Source organism: Carcharodon carcharias, chromosome 19 (assembly GCF_017639515.1).
Source record: "Carcharodon carcharias isolate sCarCar2 chromosome 19, sCarCar2.pri, whole genome shotgun sequence".
Lineage (NCBI taxonomy): Eukaryota > Metazoa > Chordata > Chondrichthyes > Lamniformes > Lamnidae > Carcharodon > Carcharodon carcharias.
In genome coordinates this window covers 16,634,363-16,650,889 of record NC_054485.1, presented here as the reverse complement: position 1 = coordinate 16,650,889, position 16,527 = coordinate 16,634,363, and positions in this window count along the sequence as shown.

The window sequence follows — 16,527 nt, the reverse complement described above, 5'->3', positions numbered from 1 at the left end:
CCTTACCCAACCTAATCTCTTACCCACCCTAGTCTCTTACCCACCCTAATCTCTTACACACCCTAACAGTTTACCCACCCTAACCCGGTACCCACACTAATCCCTTACCCACCCTAATCTCGTACCCATCTGAACCCCTTACCCACCCTAACCTCTTACCCACCCTAACCTTTTACCCCGCTAACTCCTTAAGCACCCTAATCTCTTACCCACCCTAACCCCTTACCCACCCTAATCCCTTACCCAACCTAACCTCTTACCGACCCTAACCCCTTACCCACCCTAATCCATTACCCACCCTAATCCCTTTCCCACCCTAATCCCTTACACACCCTAACCCCTTACCCACCCTAACCTCTTACCCACCCTAACCGCTTACCCACCCTAACCTCTTACCCACCCTAACCACTTACCCACCATAACCCTTTACCCACCCTACCCCCTTACCCACCCTAACTTGTTACCCACCCTAACCCCTTACCCACCCTAACCCCTTACCCACCCTAACATCTTACCCACCCTAACCCACCCTAACCCCTTACCCACCCTATACTCTTACCCACACTAACCTCTTACCCACCCTAAACCTTTACCAACCGTAACCCTTACCCTACCCTAACCCCTTGCCAACCCTAATCTCTCAATTACACTAACCCCTTACCCACCGTTATCCCTCACCCACGCTAATCTCTTACCCACGCTAATCTCTTACCCACCTAACCCTTTACCAACCCTAACAACTTACCAACCCTAATCTCATACCCACGCTAATCTCTTACCCACCTAACCCCTTACCAACCCTAACCCCTTACCAACCGTAATCTCTTACCCACCCTAATCTCTTACTCACCCTAATCTCTTACCCACCCTAATCTCTTACCCACCCTAATATCTTACCGACCCTAATCCCAAACACACCCTAATCTCTTAACCACACTAACCTCTTACCCACACTAACCCCTTACCAACCCTAATCTCTTACCCACCCTAATCTCTTAACCACCCTAAACCCTTACCCACCCTAACCACTTACACACCCTAATCTCTTACCCACCCTAATATATTACCCACCCTATCCCCTTACCCACCCTAATCTCTTACCCACCCTAATCTCTTACCCACCCTAACCCCTTACACACCCTATTATCTTACCCACCCTAACCCCTTACCCACCCTAATCTCTTAAACACCCTAATCTCTTACCGACCCTAATCTCTTACCCACCCTAACCCCTTGCCCACCCTAACCCCTTACCGAACCTCACCTCTTACCCACCCTAATGTCTAACCCACCATAATCTCTTAACCACCCTAATCTCTTACCCACCCTAACCTCTTACCTAACTAACCCCTTACCCAACCTAATCTCTTACCCATGCTAATCTCTTACCCACCTAACCCCTTACCAAACCTAACCCCTTACTAACCGTAATCTCTTACCCACCCTAATCTCTTAGCCACCCTAATCTCTTACACACCCTAATCTCTTACCCACCCTAATATTTTAACGACCGTAATCCCAAACCCACCCTAATCTCTTACCCACCCTAACCTCTTACCCACCCTAAACCCTTACCAACCCTAATCTCTTACCCACCCTAATCTGTTACCCCCCCTAAACCCTTACACACCCTAACCACTTACACACCCTAATCTCTTACCCACCCTAATATATTACCCACCTTAACCCCTTACCCAACCTAATTTCTTACCCACTCTAATCTCTTACCCACCCTAACCCCTTACACACCCAATTATCTTACCCACCCTAACCCCTTACCCACCCTAATCTCTTAAACACCATAATCTCTTACCGAACCTAATCTCTTACCCACCCTAACACCTTACCCACCATAACCCCGTACCCACACTAATCCCTTACCCACCCTAATCTCTTACCCACCCTAACCCCTTACCCACCCTAACCTCTTACCCACCCTAATCTCTTACCCACACTAACCCCTTACCGACCCTAATCTCTTAGCCACACTAACACCTTACCCACCCTAATCCCTTACCCAACCTAACCTCTTACCAACCCTAACCCCTTACCCACCCTAACCACTTACCCACCTTAATCTCTTACCCACCCTAACCCCTTACCCACCCTAATCCCTTACCCACCCTAATCCCTTACACACCCTAACCCATTACCCAACCTAACCCCTTACCCACCCTAACCTCTTACCAACCCTAACCCCTTACCCACACTAATCTCTTACCCAAATTAATAGCTTGCCCACCCTAACCCCATACCCACCCAAATATATTACCCACTCTAACCCCTCACCCACCCTAATCTCTTACCCACACTAAACTCTTACCCACCCTAATCTCTTACCCACCCTCATTCTCTTGCCCACCCTAACCACTTACCCACCCTAACTTCTTACCCACCCTAACAACTTAACCAACCTAACCCCTTAACCACCCTAACCTCTTACCCACCCTAACCCCTTACGCACCCTAACCTCTTACCCACCCTAACCAATTACCCACCATAACCCCTTACCCACCCTAAACCCTTACCCACCCTAATCTCTTACCCAACTTAATCTCTTATGCACCCTAACCCCTTAGCAACCCTAACTTGTTACCCACCCTAACCACTTACCCACCCTAACACCTTACCCACCCTAACATCTTACCCACCCTAACCCCTTACCCACCCTAACCCCTTACCCACCCTAACCCCTTACCCACCCTAAACTCTTAACCACACTAACCTCTTACCCACCCTAAACCTTTACCCACCGTAACCCCTAACCCACCCTAACCCCTTACCAACCCTAATCTCTCAATTACACTAACCCCTTACCCACCCTAATCCCTTACCCACGCTAATCTCTTATCCACGCTATTCTCTTACCCAACTAACCCCTTACCAACCCTAATCTCTTACCCACGCTAATCTCTTACCCACCTAACCCCTTACCAACCCTAACCCCTTACCAACCGTAATCTCTTACCCACCCTAATCTCTTACCCACCCTAACCTCTTACCCACCCTAATCTCTTACCCACCCTAATATCTTACCGACCCTAATCCCAAACCCACCCTAATCTCTTACCCACACTAACCTCTTACCCACCCTAAACCCTTACCAACCCTAATCTCTTACCCACCCTAATCTATTACCCACCCTAAACCCTTACACACCCTAACCACTTACACACCCTAATCTTTTACCCACCCTAATATATTACCCACCCTAACCCCTTACCACCCTAATTTCTTACCCACTCTAATCTCTTACCCACCCTAACCCCTTACACATCCTATTATCTTACCCACCCTAACCCCTTACCCACCCTAATCTCTTAAACACCCTAATCACTTACCGACCCTAATCTCTTACCCACCCTAACACCTTGCCCACCCTAACCCCTTACCGACCCTCACCTCTTACCCACCCTAATACCTAACCCACCATAATCTCTTAACCACCCTAATCTCTTACCCACCCTAACCCCTTGCCCACCCTAACCCCTTACCGACCCTCACCTCTTACCCACCCTAATACCTAACCCACCATAATCTCTTAACCACCCTAATCTCTTACCCACCCTCACTTCTTACCCAACTAACCCATTACCATACCTAATCTCTTACCCACCCTAATCTCTTCCCCACCCTAATCTCTTACCCACCCTAACAGCTTACCCACCATAACCCCGTACCCACACTAATCCCTTACCCACGCTAATCTCTTACCCATCCTAACCCCTTACCCACCCTAATCTCTTACCCAACAGACCCCTTACCCACCCTAACCCCTTACCCACCCTAACCTCTTACCCACCCTAATCTCTTACCCACACTAACCCCTTACCGACCCTAATCTCTTAGCCACACTAACCCCTTACCCAAACTAACCCCTTACCCACCCTAACCCCTTACCCACCCTAACCTCTTACCCACTCTAACCTTTTACCCCGCTAACTCCTTACCCAACCTAATCTCTTACCCACCCTAACCCCTTACCCACCCTAATCCCTTACCCAACCTAACCACTTACCCACCCTAACCCCTTACCCACCCTAACCACTTGCCCACCTTAATCTCTTACCCACCCTAACCCCTTACGCACCCTAACCCGTTACCCACCCTAACCCCTTACCCACCCTAACCTCTTACCAACCCTAACCCCTTACCCACACTAATCTCTTACCCCAATTAATAGCTTGCCCACCCTAACTCCATACCCACCCAAATATATTACCCACTCTAACCCCTCACCCACCCTAATCTCTTATCCACACTAAACTCTTACCCACCCTAATCTCTTACCCACCCTAATCTCTTGCCCACCCTAACCACTTACCCACCCTAAATTCTTACCCACCCTAACCCCTTAACCAACCTAACCCCTTAACCACCCTAACCTCTTACCCAACCTAACCCCTTACGCACCCTAACCTCTTACCCACACTAACCAATTACCCACCATAACCCCTTACCCACCCTAAACCCGTACCCACCCTAATCTCTTACCCAACTTAATCCCTTACGCACCCTAACCCCTTAGCAACCCTAACTTGTTACCCACCCTAGCCCCTTACCCACCCTAACCCCTTACCCACCCTAACATCTTACCCACCCTTACCTCTTACCCACCCTAACCCCTTACCCACCCTAAACTCTTACCCACACTAACCTCTTACCCACCCTAAACCTTTACCCACCGTAACCCCTAACCCACCCTAACCCCTTACCAACCCTAATCTCTCAATTACACTAACGCCTTACCCACCCTAATCCCTTACCCACGCTAATCTCTTGTCCACGCTAATCTCTTACCCAACTAACCCCTTACCAACCTTAATCTATTACCCATGCTAATCTCTTACCCACCTAACCCCTTACCAAGCCTAACCCCTTACCAACCGTAATCTCTTACCCACCCTAATCTCTTACCCACACTAACCTCTTACCCAACTAACCCCTTACCCAACCTAATCTCTTACCCACCCTAGTCTCTTACCCACCCTAATCTCTTACACACCCTAACAGTTTACCCACCCTAACCCGGTACCCACACTAATCCCTTACCCACCCTAATCTCGTACCCATCTGAACCCCTTACCCACCCTAACCTCTTACCCACCCTAACCTTTTACCCCGCTAACTCCTTAAGCACCCTAATCTCTTACCCACCCTAACCCCTTACCCACCCTAATCCCTTACCCAACCTAACCTCTTACCGACCCTAACCCCTTACCCACCCTAATCCATTACCCACCCTAATCCCTTTCCCACCCTAATCCCTTACACACCCTAACCCCTTACCCACCCTAACCTCTTACCCACCCTAACCGCTTACCCACCCTAACCTCTTACCCACCCTAACCACTTACCCACCATAACCCTTTACCCACCCTACCCCCTTACCCACCCTAACTTGTTACCCACCCTAACCCCTTACCCACCCTAACCCCTTACCCACCCTAACATCTTACCCACCCTAACCCACCCTAACCCCTTACCCACCCTATACTCTTACCCACACTAACCTCTTACCCACCCTAAACCTTTACCAACCGTAACCCTTACCCTACCCTAACCCCTTGCCAACCCTAATCTCTCAATTACACTAACCCCTTACCCACCGTTATCCCTCACCCACGCTAATCTCTTACCCACGCTAATCTCTTACCCACCTAACCCTTTACCAACCCTAACAACTTACCAACCCTAATCTCATACCCACGCTAATCTCTTACCCACCTAACCCCTTACCAACCCTAACCCCTTACCAACCGTAATCTCTTACCCACCCTAATCTCTTACTCACCCTAATCTCTTACCCACCCTAATCTCTTACCCACCCTAATATCTTACCGACCCTAATCCCAAACACACCCTAATCTCTTAACCACACTAACCTCTTACCCACACTAACCCCTTACCAACCCTAATCTCTTACCCACCCTAATCTCTTAACCACCCTAAACCCTTACCCACCCTAACCACTTACACACCCTAATCTCTTACCCACCCTAATATATTACCCACCCTATCCCCTTACCCACCCTAATCTCTTACCCACCCTAATCTCTTACCCACCCTAACCCCTTACACACCCTATTATCTTACCCACCCTAACCCCTTACCCACCCTAATCTCTTAAACACCCTAATCTCTTACCGACCCTAATCTCTTACCCACCCTAACCCCTTGCCCACCCTAACCCCTTACCGAACCTCACCTCTTACCCACCCTAATGTCTAACCCACCATAATCTCTTAACCACCCTAATCTCTTACCCACCCTAACCTCTTACCTAACTAACCCCTTACCCAACCTAATCTCTTACCCATGCTAATCTCTTACCCACCTAACCCCTTACCAAACCTAACCCCTTACTAACCGTAATCTCTTACCCACCCTAATCTCTTAGCCACCCTAATCTCTTACACACCCTAATCTCTTACCCACCCTAATATTTTAACGACCGTAATCCCAAACCCACCCTAATCTCTTACCCACCCTAACCTCTTACCCACCCTAAACCCTTACCAACCCTAATCTCTTACCCACCCTAATCTGTTACCCCCCCCTAAACCCTTACACACCCTAACCACTTACACACCCTAATCTCTTACCCACCCTAATATATTACCCACCTTAACCCCTTACCCAACCTAATTTCTTACCCACTCTAATCTCTTACCCACCCTAACCCCTTACACACCCAATTATCTTACCCACCCTAACCCCTTACCCACCCTAATCTCTTAAACACCATAATCTCTTACCGAACCTAATCTCTTACCCACCCTAACACCTTACCCACCATAACCCCGTACCCACACTAATCCCTTACCCACCCTAATCTCTTACCCACCCTAACCCCTTACCCACCCTAACCTCTTACCCACCCTAATCTCTTACCCACACTAACCCCTTACCGACCCTAATCTCTTAGCCACACTAACACCTTACCCACCCTAATCCCTTACCCAACCTAACCTCTTACCAACCCTAACCCCTTACCCACCCTAACCACTTACCCACCTTAATCTCTTACCCACCCTAACCCCTTACCCACCCTAATCCCTTACCCACCCTAATCCCTTACACACCCTAACCCATTACCCAACCTAACCCCTTACCCACCCTAACCTCTTACCAACCCTAACCCCTTACCCACACTAATCTCTTACCCAAATTAATAGCTTGCCCACCCTAACCCCATACCCACCCAAATATATTACCCACTCTAACCCCTCACCCACCCTAATCTCTTACCCACACTAAACTCTTACCCACCCTAATCTCTTACCCACCCTCATTCTCTTGCCCACCCTAACCACTTACCCACCCTAACTTCTTACCCACCCTAACAACTTAACCAACCTAACCCCTTAACCACCCTAACCTCTTACCCACCCTAACCCCTTACGCACCCTAACCTCTTACCCACCCTAACCAATTACCCACCATAACCCCTTACCCACCCTAAACCCTTACCCACCCTAATCTCTTACCCAACTTAATCTCTTATGCACCCTAACCCCTTAGCAACCCTAACTTGTTACCCACCCTAACCACTTACCCACCCTAACACCTTACCCACCCTAACATCTTACCCACCCTAACCCCTTACCCACCCTAACCCCTTACCCACCCTAACCCCTTACCCACCCTAAACTCTTAACCACACTAACCTCTTACCCACCCTAAACCTTTACCCACCGTAACCCCTAACCCACCCTAACCCCTTACCAACCCTAATCTCTCAATTACACTAACCCCTTACCCACCCTAATCCCTTACCCACGCTAATCTCTTATCCACGCTATTCTCTTACCCAACTAACCCCTTACCAACCCTAATCTCTTACCCACGCTAATCTCTTACCCACCTAACCCCTTACCAACCCTAACCCCTTACCAACCGTAATCTCTTACCCACCCTAATCTCTTACCCACCCTAACCTCTTACCCACCCTAATCTCTTACCCACCCTAATATCTTACCGACCCTAATCCCAAACCCACCCTAATCTCTTACCCACACTAACCTCTTACCCACCCTAAACCCTTACCAACCCTAATCTCTTACCCACCCTAATCTATTACCCACCCTAAACCCTTACACACCCTAACCACTTACACACCCTAATCTTTTACCCACCCTAATATATTACCCACCCTAACCCCTTACCACCCTAATTTCTTACCCACTCTAATCTCTTACCCACCCTAACCCCTTACACATCCTATTATCTTACCCACCCTAACCCCTTACCCACCCTAATCTCTTAAACACCCTAATCACTTACCGACCCTAATCTCTTACCCACCCTAACACCTTGCCCACCCTAACCCCTTACCGACCCTCACCTCTTACCCACCCTAATACCTAACCCACCATAATCTCTTAACCACCCTAATCTCTTACCCACCCTAACCCCTTGCCCACCCTAACCCCTTACCGACCCTCACCTCTTACCCACCCTAATACCTAACCCACCATAATCTCTTAACCACCCTAATCTCTTACCCACCCTCACTTCTTACCCAACTAACCCATTACCATACCTAATCTCTTACCCACCCTAATCTCTTCCCCACCCTAATCTCTTACCCACCCTAACAGCTTACCCACCATAACCCCGTACCCACACTAATCCCTTACCCACGCTAATCTCTTACCCATCCTAACCCCTTACCCACCCTAATCTCTTACCCAACAGACCCCTTACCCACCCTAACCCCTTACCCACCCTAACCTCTTACCCACCCTAATCTCTTACCCACACTAACCCCTTACCGACCCTAATCTCTTAGCCACACTAACCCCTTACCCAAACTAACCCCTTACCCACCCTAACCCCTTACCCACCCTAACCTCTTACCCACTCTAACCTTTTACCCCGCTAACTCCTTACCCAACCTAATCTCTTACCCACCCTAACCCCTTACCCACCCTAATCCCTTACCCAACCTAACCACTTACCCACCCTAACCCCTTACCCACCCTAACCACTTGCCCACCTTAATCTCTTACCCACCCTAACCCCTTACGCACCCTAACCCGTTACCCACCCTAACCCCTTACCCACCCTAACCTCTTACCAACCCTAACCCCTTACCCACACTAATCTCTTACCCCAATTAATAGCTTGCCCACCCTAACTCCATACCCACCCAAATATATTACCCACTCTAACCCCTCACCCACCCTAATCTCTTATCCACACTAAACTCTTACCCACCCTAATCTCTTACCCACCCTAATCTTTTGCCCACCCTAACCACTTACCCACCCTAAATTCTTACCCACCCTAACCCCTTAACCAACCTAACCCCTTAACCACCCTAACCTCTTACCCAACCTAACCCCTTACGCACCCTAACCTCTTACCCACCCTAACCAATTACCCACCATAACCCCTTACCCACCCTAAACCCGTACCCACCCTAATCTCTTACCCAACTTAATCCCTTACGCACCCTAACCCCTTAGCAACCCTAACTTGTTACCCACCCTAGCCCCTTACCCACCCTAACCCCTTACCCACCCTAACATCTTACCCACCCTTACCCTTACCCACCCTAACCCCTTACCCACCCTAAACTCTTACCCACACTAACCTCTTACCCACCCTAAACCTTTACCCACCGTAACCCCTAACCCACCCTAACCCCTTACCAACCCTAATCTCTCAATTACACTAACGCCTTACCCACCCTAATCCCTTACCCACGCTAATCTCTTGTCCACGCTAATCTCTTACCCAACTAACCCCTTACCAACCCTAATCTCTTACCCATGCTAATCTCTTACCCACCTAACCCCTTACCTACCCTAACCCCTTACCAACCGTAATCTCTTACCCACCCTAATCTCTTACCCACACTAACCTCTTACCCACCCTAAACCCTTACCAACCCTAATCTCTTACCCACCCTAATCTATTACCCACCCTAAACCCTTACACACCCTAACCACTTACACACCCTGATACCTAACCCACCATAATCTCTTAACCACCCTAATCTCTTACCCACCCTAACCTGTTACCCAACTAAACCCTTACCCAACCTAATCTCTTACCCACCCTAGTCTCTTACCCACCCTAATCTCTTACCCACCCTAACAGTTTACCCACCCTAACCCGGTACCCACACTAATCCCTTACCCACCCTAATCTCGTACCCATCTGAACCCCTTACCCACCCTAACCTCTTACCCACCCTAACCTTTTACCCCGCTAACTCCTTAAGCACCCTAATCTCTTACCCACCCTAACCCCTTACCCACCCTAATCCCTTACCCAACCTAACCTCTTACTGACCCTAACCCCTTACCCACCCTAATCCCTTACCCACCCTAATCCCTTTCCCACCCTAATCCCTTACACACCCTAACCTGTTACCCACCCTAACCCCTTATCCACCCTAACCTCTTACCGACCCTAACCCCTTACCCACCCTAACCCCTTACCCACCCCAATCTCTTACCCAACCTAACCCATTACCCAACCTAATCTCTTACCCACCCTAACCTCTTACCCACCCTAATAACTTACCTACACTAATCTCTTACCCACCCTAACCTCTTACCTAACTAACCCCTTACCCAACCTAATCTCTTACCCACCCTAATCTCTTACCCACCCTAAAAGCTTACCCACCCTAACCCCGTACCCACACTAATCCCTTACCCACCCTAATCTCTTACCCACCCTAACCCCTTACCCACCCTAATCTCTTACCCAACTAACCCCTTAACGACCCTAACCCCTTACCCACCCTAACCTCTTACCAACCCTAATCTCTTACGCACACTAACCCCTTACCCACCCTAATCTCTTAGCCACACTAACCCCTTACCCAAACTAACCCCTTACCCACCCTAACCCCTTACCCAACCTAACCTCTTGCCCACCCTAACCCTTTACCCCGCTAACCCCTTACCCACCCTAATCTCTTACCCACCCTAATCCCTTACACACCCTAAGGCGTTAACCACCCTAACCTCTTACCCACCCTAACCTCTTACCCACCCTAACCCCTTACCCAACCTAACCCCTTACCCACCCTAACCTCTTACACACCCTAACCCCTTACCCACCCTAATCCCTTACCCACCCTAACCTCTTACCGACCCTAACCCCTTACCCACTCTAACCACTTACCCACCCTAATCTCTTACCCAACCTAACCCATTACCCACCCTAATCTCTTACACACCCTAATCTCTTACCCACCCTAACTCCTTACCCACCCTAATCTCTTACCCACCCTAACCTCTTACCCACCCTAATCGCTTACCTACACTAATCTCTTACACAACCTAACCCTTTATTCAGCCTAACCCCTTACCCACCCTAATCTTTTACCCATCCTAATCTCTTAAACCACTAATCCCCCACCCACCCTAATCTCTTACCCACCCTAACCCCTTACCCACCCTAACCCCTTACACACCCTAACATCTTACCTTCCCTAACCTCTTAACTCGCTAACACCTTACCCACCCTAATCTCTTACCCACCCTAACCCCTTACCCACACTAATCTCTTACCCACCCTAACCCTTTACACACCCTAATCCCTTAACCACCCTAATCACTTACCCAATCTAACCTCTTACCCACCCTAATCTCTTACCAACCCTAATATCTTACCTACCCTAATCTCTTACCCACACTAACCCTTTACCCACTCTAACCCCTTACCAACGCTAATCTCTTAACCACCCTAATCTTTTACCCACCCTAACCCCTTACCGCCCCTAACCCCATAACGACCCTCACCACTTACCCACGCTAATCCCTAACCCACCCTAATCTCTTACCCACCGTAATCTCTTAACCACCCTAACCCCGTACGCACCCTAACCTCTTACCCAACTAACCCCTTACCCACCCTAACCCCTTACCCACCTTAACCCCTTACCCACCCTAACCCCTTACCCACCCTAATCTCTTACCCAACCTAACCCCATACCCACCCTAAACTCTTACCAACCGTAATTTCTTACCCACCTTAATCTCTTACCCACCCTAACCACTTACCCACCCTAAATTCTTACCCACCCTAACCCCTTACCCACTCTAACCTCTTACCCACCCTAACCCCTTACCCACCCTAACCTCTTTCCCACCCTAACCACTTACCCACCATAACCCCTTACCAACCCTAAACCTTTACCCACCGTAATCTCTTACCCACCCTAATCTCTTACGCACCCTAAACTCTTACCCACCCTAACTTGTTACCCACCCTAACCCCTTACCCACCCTAACCCCTTACACACCCTAACTTGTTACCCAGCCTAACCCCTTACCCACCTTAACGTCTTACCCAACCTAACCTCTTACGCACCCTAAACCCTTACCCACCCAAACTCCTTACCTACCCTAACCACTTACCCAACCTAATCTCTTACCCACCCTAATCCCTTACACACCCTAACCCCTTACCCAACCTAATCTATTACCCAACCTTATATTATACCCATCCTAACCACTTACACACCCTAACCCCTTACCTACCCTAATCTCTTACTCATCCTAACCCCTTACCCACGCTAATCACTTACCCAACCTAATCTCTTACCCACCCTAATCCCTAATCCACCCTAATCTCTTGCCCTGCCTAACCCCTTACACACCCTAACTTCTTACCCACCCTAATCTCTTACCCACCCTAACCCCTTACACACACTAATCCCTTAACCACCCTAATCACATACCCAATCTAACCTCTTACCCACCCTAATCTCTTACCAACCCTAATGTTTTACCCACCCTAATCTCTTACCCACACTAACCCTTTACCCACTCTAACCCCTTACCAACGCTAATCTCTTAACCACCCTAATCTCTTACCCACCCTAACCCCTTACCGCCCCTAACCCCATAACGACCCTCACCACTTACCCACGCTAATCCCTAACCCACCCTAATCTCTTACCCACCGTAATCTCTTAACCACCCTAAACCCGTACCCACCCTAACCTCTTACCCAACTAACCCCTTACACACCTAACCCCTTACCCACCTTAACCCCTTACCCACCCTAATCACTTACCCAACCTAACCCCATACCCACCCTAAACCCTTACCAACCGTAATTTCTTACCCACCTTAATCTCTTACCCACCCTAACCACTTACCCACCCTAACTTCTTACCCACCCTAACCCCTTACCCACTCTAACCTCTTACCCACCCTAACCCCTTACCCACCCTAACCTCTTACCCACCCTAACCACTTACCCACCATAACCCCTTACCCACCCTAAACATTTACCCACCGTAATCTCTTACCCACCCTAATCTCTTACGCACCCTAAACCCTTACCCAACCTAACTTGTTACCCGCCCTAACTTGTTACCCAGCCTAACCCCTTACCCACCCTAACCCCTTACCCACCCTAACGTCTTACCCAACCTAACCTCTTACGCACCCTAAACCCTTACCCACCCAAACCCCTTACCTACCCTAACCAATTACCCAACCTAATCTCTTACCCACCCTAATCCCTTACACACCCTAATCCCTTACCCAACCTAATCTATTACCCAACCTTATATTATACCCATCCTAACCACTTACACACCCTAACCCCTTACCCACCCTAATCTCGTACTCATCCTAAACCCTTACCCACCCTAATCACTTACCCAACCTAATCTCTTACCCACCCTAATCCCTATCGCACCCTAATCTCTTACCCAGCCTAACCCCTTACACACCCTAACTTCTTACCCACCCTAATCTCTTACCCACCATAACCATTACCCACCCTAACTCTGTACCCACCCTAATCTCTTACCCAACATAAACCCATACCCACCTTAAGGCCTTACCCACCCTAAGCCCTTTCCCACCCAAATCTCTTACAGATCCTAATCTCTTACACACCCAAATCCCTGACCCACCCTAACCTCTTAACCACCCTAATCTCTTACCCACCCTAATCTCTTACCCACACTAATCTCATACCCACCCTAACAGCTTACCCACCCTAACCCCGTACCAACACTAATCCCTTACCCACCCTAACAGTTTACCCACCCTAACCCTGTACCAACACGAATCCCTTACCCACCCTAATCTCTTACCCACTCTAACACCTTACCCACCATAATTTCTTACCAAACTAACCCCTTACCCACCCTAACCCCTTACCCACCCTAACCTATTAACCACCGTAATCTCTTACCCACCCTAACCCCGAACCCACCCTAACCCCTTACCAACCCTAATCTCTCAATTACTCTAACCCCTTACCCACCCTAATCCCTTACCCACGCTAATCTCTTACCCATGCTAATCTCTTACCCAACTAACCCCTTACCAACCCTAACCCCTTACCAACCCTAATCTCTTACCCACGCTAATCTCTTACCCACCTAACCCCTTACCAACCCTAACCCCTTACCAACCATAATCTCTTACCCACCCTAATCTCTTACCCACCCTAATCTCTTACCCACCCTAGTATCTTACCGATCCTAATCCCAAACGCACCCTAATCTCTTACCCACACTAACCTCTTACCCACCCTAAACCCTTACCAACCCTAATCTCTTACCCATCCTAATCTATTACCCACCCTAAACCCTTACCCACCTAACCACTTACACACCCTAATCTCTTACCCACCCTAATATATTACCCACCCTAACCCCTTACCCACCCTAATCTCTAACCTACCCTAATCTCTTACCCACCCTAACCCCTTACGCACCCTATTATTTTACCCACCCTAACCCCTTACCCACCCTAATCTCTTAAACACCCTAATCTCTTACCGAACCTAATCTCTTACCCACCCTAACCCCTTACTGACCCTCACCTCTTACCCACCCTAATACCTAACCCACCATAATCTCTTAACCACCGTAATCTCTTACCCACCCTAACCTCTTACCTAACTAACCCCTTACCCAACCTAATCTCTTACCCACCCAAATCTCTTCCCCACCCTAATCTCTTACCCACCCTAACAGCTCACCCACCCTAACCCCGTACCCACACTAATCCCTTACCCACCCTAATCTCTTAACCACCCTAACCCCTTACCCACCCTAATCTCTTACCCAACTAACCCCTTACCCACCCTAACCCCTTACCCACCCTAACCTGTTACCCACCATAAGCTCTTACCCACACTAACCCCTTACCCAACCTAATCTCTTAGCCACCCTAAACCCTTACCCAAACTAACCCCTTACCCACCCTAACCCTTACCCACCATAACCTTTTACCCCGCAAACCCCTTACCCACCCTAACCTCTTACCCACCCTAATCACTTACCTGCACTAATCTCTTACACACCCTAACCCTTTATTCAGCCTAACCCGTTACCCACCCTAATCTCTTACCTACCCTAACCTCTCACCCCGCTTATCCCTTAACCACCCTAATCTCTTACCCACCCTAACCCCTTACCCACCCTAACCCCTTACACACCCTAACCTCTTACCCACCCCAACCGCTTACCCCGCTAACCCCTTAACCATCCTAATCTCTTCCCCACCCTAACCCCTTATCCACCCTAACCTCTTACCCACCCTAATCTCTTACCCACACTAACCCCTTACCCAGCCTAATCTCTTAGCTACCCTAAAACCTTACCCAAACTAACCCCTTACCCACCCTAACCCCTTACCCACCCTAACCTCTTACCGACCCTAACCCCTTACCCACCCTAACCCCTTACCCACCCTAATCTCTTAGCCAACCTAACCCGTTACCCAATCTAATCTCTTACACACCCTAATCTCTTACCCACCATAACTCCTTACCCACCCTAATCTCTTACCCACCCTAACCTCTTACCCACCCTAATCACTTACCTGCACTAATCTCTTACACACCCTAACCCTTTATTCAGCCTAACTCCTTACCCACCCTAATATTTTACCTACCCTAACCTCTCAACCCGCTTATCCCTTAACCACCCTAATCTCTTACCCACCCTAACCCCTTACCCACCCTAACCCCTTACACACCCTAACCTCTTACCCACCCCAACCTCTTACCCCGCTAACCAATTACCCACCCTAATCTCTTCCCCACCCTAACCCCTTACCCACCCTAACCCCTTAAACACCCTAATCTCTTACCCACCCTAACCCCTTACACACCCTAATCACTTAACGACCCTAATCACTTACCCAACATAACCTCTTACCCACCCTAATCTCTTACACACACTAATCCCTTACCCACCCTAATCCCTTACCCACCCTAATCTCTTACCCACCCTAATCTCTTACCCACCTAACCCCTTTCCCACCCTAACCTCTTACCCACCCTAACCGCTTACCCACCCTAACCTCTGACCCACCCTAACCACTTACTAACCCTAACCTCTTACCCACCCTAACCTCTTACCCACCCTAATCTCTTACCCACCCCAACCCCTTACACACCCTATTATCTTACCCACCCTAACCCCTTACCCACCCTAATCTTTTAAACACCCTAATCTCTTACCGAACCTAATCTCTTACCCACCCTAACCCCTTGTCCACCCTAACCCCTTACCGACCCTCA